This window comes from Pinus tabuliformis, chromosome 6, assembly GCF_031772625.1.
Source record: "Pinus tabuliformis cultivar Carrire ecotype Pingquan chromosome 6, CPIR1, whole genome shotgun sequence".
NCBI lineage: Eukaryota > Viridiplantae > Streptophyta > Pinopsida > Pinales > Pinaceae > Pinus > Pinus tabuliformis.
Window position 1 is genome coordinate 850,956,738 of NC_142292.1, and position 6,309 is coordinate 850,963,046.

Genomic DNA, 6,309 nt, shown 5'->3' on the forward strand with positions numbered 1-6,309 from the left:
TGTCAGCTTAAACCAAAATATAACATAATCAACATGCCTCAGTATAGTTCAGGAGCTGATATCTCATCTGTAAGATCAACCAGATTATCATAGTACATGCATAATCATAATCATATCCATACATAAACATCATTTCAACCATCATCCAATTACCATGCATGAACATACAAACCACATACCATGATCTCATGCACAATTATAACCATGTCAATGTATGCATAACAACATATAAGCACTGGCATGCATAACCAATGCATGACCGACATACACTCACGACAAAGACATCCAAAAACAACACCATCAAATTTCAGATGGAAACACAAATGCAACCATGACCAACACCATGAATACACAAGCACGTAGACCACAAGCATGAAGAACACATATGGAACTCATATGTATGCATTTCCAACACACACTGCCCATCCATTCCAAGGGGTGAACCATGCTCAAGGAAGTGGAACCGACAAAACAAAACCATTTTGACCTTCCACACATGCTATAGAAACTTCAGGAGCCAACAAACCTTTCCAGGTGACCAACCACTGAGACAACTTGACATTTCACTAATCTGGACCCTCAGCTACTCCCATGACAATCCATGCATGTGATTTAGGCCTTCTAGTCGATCCCATAGAAAGGAATACAAGTGACTGTGGACTTTTTCAGCTAATTCTGAGCAAGCGACCCTAGATTGTATGCACTTTTTCAAGGCCAGGATTCAGGCCACTACCCAAAGCTTCATGAAACTTTCAAAAATGATAAATAAAAATGGAATAAGGCTAATAATGCAATCATTAATACAAGTACTTGATCTAGGCCCTACTATCCTTGATAGGAATTTCGTCAAACATGTCACAAATATGTAATCTACAAGTCATAACTACAAATTTGAGCATAGGGGTCTCATACTTATCTGAGATTCGTAAGGAATCATTGTTGCCTTATCACAATAGCTCCATTATCATCTCTTAGTTCATATATTCATTGTACATTCATTTTCAAATCAAAACATGATGAGAGCCATACATTAAATTTGTCATCAAACGTACTCATAAGCAACATATAACCAACAGAAATAACAAGGATAAAACAACCATAATAATCACATACGAAGCCGTATATTTACACATGAAATACCAATGAGAAAGAGCTCTTGTTAATGAATGCATAAGCCAACCAGGACTGGGACTTCCATGAACCACCCAACCATAGATTGGCTTAACCAAATCTTTCATTTAGCCAATCACCCCCGTGCCATATTCAAAGCATGAATGTGGGACTGACAACAAAACCAATCCAAGTTTTCTCAGGATTTAGCACAATCCCTACAGGATCACTAGGCCCTAACCAAGCATGGATGCCACTAGATTTATCCACCTACACTGTGAGGAATTTGTCTTCCTCCTAGTCTCTAGGCTTTACCGCATATCCCTCCATTCACCGCTTGAGGATTCCTAGGCCTAATCGAGACTCCACCCTCTAGGATTTACCATATATCCTAGGCATTATCGAGGGTACAAAACTCTAGGATTTACTGTATATCCCTCCATTCACTAGTCGAGGATTCCTAGGCCCACCGAGGAAAAAAAATACGGCTTTACCGTAATCCCACCTTCTCTGGTCCAGGGATTTCTAGGCCTTTTGTTCTTCTTCAGAGACCACCTCACTCTGTTTCAAAACCATCTGATAATACATCTTAACCAAATAAAAGAGAACCTATCACACAATGGCTATCTGGAAATGGAAAGGCAAGTCTAAACATCATTGTCACACTTGCAAGTAATCCCACTGGAGGTGCTTGATCCTTCTCTTCTTTGCTTGATCGTTACTTCCCTTTTCCTTTTTTATCCTTCCTTTTCTTTCCTTGATCCAATGCTAGAGTGATCCAATAATTCTCTAAATGTTCAACAGTATGAGAGAGAGAATAGAGAGAGCTCCCAAAACTAAACTCACAAAAATGTACCAATTGATCCTTAGAAACCTTTTTGTTAATGAGGCCTATAATTTCTTCAATTTTCCATTATTTTCCTTCATTTTCCTCCTCACATGCAACCTATGACCTTTCACCTTCCTTTTATCCTAGTTTCCATTATTTTCATTAGTAAAATGCTAGTTAATGCCTCACGCCTTTCCAAAGTCTTTGCCATTGCCTTTGCCAATTTTCTTATCCATAATAAACCAAATGAACACCCACACTAAGGATGTTTTTCCCTACCCTCAATTTGGAATACATGTCCCATGACCTTGGTTATTATTTTTCCTTTTTAACTTTATTACATGGAACTTTGACCAGGGCAGTTACAAAATCCTCCTCTTGTGTGATCATGCCAAGAATTTGATGCAGACTCCTGTTCTGCAAATAGACCATTGTATTTCATGCTTCAACCCACAAGTTTAGAGGTAGGATTTGTAAGGAAACTTTTAGGGGCTAACATTTGCAAGTGGGCTAATTTTCCATGGCTTTTCCAAAAAAGAGATTCGCTAATTTCAATTTTTTTCTAAAAGGGATTCACCCAATTTTTATAGTATAAAATTATTTTACCTAAAATATATAGATACTATATATAAAATCATTATAAATTTTAATATTTTTACAAATATATGACCAAATATTTTACAGTTTTCATCTTAGGGACTAGTAATATTCGCCAAGCTTTTTAAACTTTAAGATAAATTTCCATCCTTAAAATTTTCCCTGGGCTTTTCTCACGCAACATTTCCCGTGTTGCTCCCACAATGATTTTGTTCTTCCTCTTAGCCACCCCATTCTGCTCTGGGTTGTGGGGTGCTATCAACTCTCGTCGAATGCCTTATTTTTCACATAAATTTTTAAACTCATTCGACATGTACTCACCTCCATTATCACTCGTGAGAGCCTTCACCTTCTTTCCTATTTCTTTCTCCACTAGTTCCTTGAACTCTAAGAAGTTGAAGCAAGTCTCATCCTTCTTCCACATGAATAAGATCTAGCACTTCTAGGAATAGTCATCAATAAAGATGACAAAATACTTCTTCCTGATAGTGGAGGCTATCAAGAAAGGTACAAAAACATCATAGTGGATCCTTTCATGGCCCGCATGTGCTATGTTGTATCAACCATGGAAATTGGATTTTGTGTACTTCCCCAAGGTACACCCTTTGCATGTGTCCTGCTTCTCTATGTAGAAAATCTGTGATAGGTTAACCCGATAATGTAATATAAATCAAAGTAGAATACTATAACCTATTTCTACTATCAATTTGTGGAAGCTTAAATATCGAGCTGAACAATATAACCAGAAGAAGAAGAATCAATGGCACAATACACATGAAAATACTTTGGGGAAAACCTCAGTTAAAAACCGCACTATCAGTATTATCATAGAAGGTGGAAATACATGGGAATTATACAAAGCCTTAGTTCTCATAGCTAACCAGCTCTCAGTACAATACTCATAGATGCTCACAGGCAATCTTGGCTTCTCTCCAGCCTTCCTCTCTGCCCTCCAAGCTCCTATTTCCTTGCGTTGTTCCTCTGGGATGATTCTCCTGTTACTGTTAAGTCTCTATACTACTAGTGTAACCCCTTATTGTTATTATTACAACCCCCTTATTATATTTTTGTTCCCATGTAGTCCCCGTATTGTTATTATTGTGCCCCATAGAAGCCCACTATTGTTACTATTGTGCCCTTACATTATTATTGTTATGTCGGCTCTGATTATATTATGACCCCTTAGACTCCTATATATAGAAAGGAGGTCTTGTCATTTGTATCATCAAAGAATTTTTCATTTGTGTAATGTAAAGGAGGTTGTCCCCTCGAAGAGGCTTATTTATAAGGCATTTATCTATCTTCTCTATCCTTTTGTGAGCTAGTTTCATAACATTTGGTATCAGAGCTTTGGATTCTAAGGTTTTGCTGCTCCAAACAGGTCATCATGGAATTTTCGCTATAACTTGTTTTCTGTGACATTTCAGAAGCTAACAAAAAAACCCATTTGAGAAGCAATCTCGCTGAACCTCGGGTCCGAATTTCATATCTTGTCTCACTATATTTTCGGAGATATGATCTCAGAAAGCTAGGGCTTTTGCAAGCTCCATAATTTCATCTAAAACAGGTCATCGTAGAATTTTCACTATAAATATTTTGATACAAAGTTTTAGAAGCTAAAAAAGAAACCCATTTGAGAGGAAATATGTTTGAACCACGGCTCCAAATTTCAGATCCTGTCTCAGTATATTTTCGGAGATATCATCTGAGGAAGTTAGGGTTTTTGGATACCCCCGAATTACATTCCAAACAGGTCACCTTGGGAAAATCGTCTTAACTTTCTCTTTGAGAATCAGATTGAATTTTCATAAGAATTTATAGAAAGAGGACGGACTGTAGCTTTTTGGGTACCATTTTCAAATCCTAAGGTTGAAATCATGACACGTGGGACGTCGTACAAGTTCACTCTACTGAACTAGTCTATAATTAGGTCATCGTGGGAGATTGGAAATAAATTTTTCTTCGGGAATCCAATTGTGATCATACTTGTGGTGTTAGAAAGAGGACTCAGAGGGCTATTAAAATCCAAAAATTTAGAACTTAAATATCCAAAATTACAAAGTTACATTCGTTTCAAGATCTAGCTCCTAAAATCAAGAAAAAGCAAGATGAGGAAGTTTGATGGCAAGGATCTGGTAAATTGGATACTACACATGGAGAAATATTTTGATCTACATGGTGTACCACTGTTACAAAAGGTAAGTATTGCATCTAATTATTTAGAACCGGATCAACTTTTATGGTATAAAGGGCTTTGTTCTCGTAAACCACTTGTTACGTGGTCAATTTTCACAGAGGAAATGATAGCACATTTTGAGAAGACAAAGAGAAACACCTTCTTTAGCCAATTGAGAAATCTCAAACAAAAGTGTTCAATGGCAGAGCACATTGAGGACTTTCGAAAATTAAATATAAGGGAAAATGATATTCCAGAGAAGCAGAGGATTGATGTCTCCATAGGGACTTTAAAGGATAACATTCAACATGAGGTTCGTCTTTGGGAACCTGATCCATTGGAGAGGGCATTCAGGTTGGCAAGAAAAGTGGAAAGCAAAATTATGGAAACAAGGAAGTATACCCCTCACAACTATAAAGATGGAAGTGTTGCTTCTCCTAGCATTCCACAACCTACAAGGTTGACACCACAACAATTGGAAGAAAAAAGAGCAAAAGGGCTTTGTTACAATTGTGATAACAAATACACTAAAGGTCATAAGTGTGCTGAGAAGAAATTATTTTACATAGATTATGAAGAGGAGGAAGAAAAGCATCAAGAAACATCAAAATAAGAGGATATACACTAGGAACCAACCCCAAAGAAAGAATAAATGAATCCGACCATATATGGTATTGCAATGGCATGAATTACCACTCCTCAAACTCTCAAGATAGAAGAACATATCAAGAAGAAGAAGGTTCAAGCAGTGAAATATCAGGAAGAAAAGTATCAAGAAACATCAAAAGAGAAGGATGCTCACCAGGAACCAACACTAGAGAAAGAAGAAATGAATCTGACCATATCTTGCAATGCATTGGTCAGAATTACCACTCCTCAAACTATAAAGATAGAAGGACATATCAAGAAGAAAAAGGTAATAGTGTTGATTGATTCGGGTAGTACCCATAATTTTATTCATTGTAAGATAGCCAAGGAGTTGAATTTCTTCCTATATCCAACACCAAAGTGTCAAGTGACGGTTGTAAGTGGAGGAACCATAAATTGCTATGGAAAGTGCCATAATATCAAGCTATCCATGGGAGAATATGTATTGAATAGCCCAATGCTTTCTGTTCCAATGGGTGGTACTGATGTTGTACTAGGAGTCCAATGGCTACAATCCTTGGGTACAATATCTTTTAATTTTCAAGAACTTTTCATGAAATTTTCTTCAGAAGGAAAGGAAGTTGAATTAAGGGGTATCATAGGGAAACCAGGAAAGATAATCAGCTCTAACGGAATGACAAAGCTTCTAAATAAATAACAATGAGGCGTAATTGCACAATTATGTTCACTAATGGTTTCCACATCGAAATCATCTATTTCTCTAGGTCTCCAAAAAGTCTTGGACAATCATTCCAAGATATTTGAGACTCCCAAAGGTCTCCCACATATTTGTGATCATGATCATGCTATTCATTTGATTCCAAGAAGTGTTCCTCCAAACATCAGGACTTATAGATATCCTTATGCCCAAAGGAGTGAAATTGAACATTTGGTTGCACAAATGGTAGAGGTTGGTATAATTATCCAACCAAATTCGATAAACAAAGCA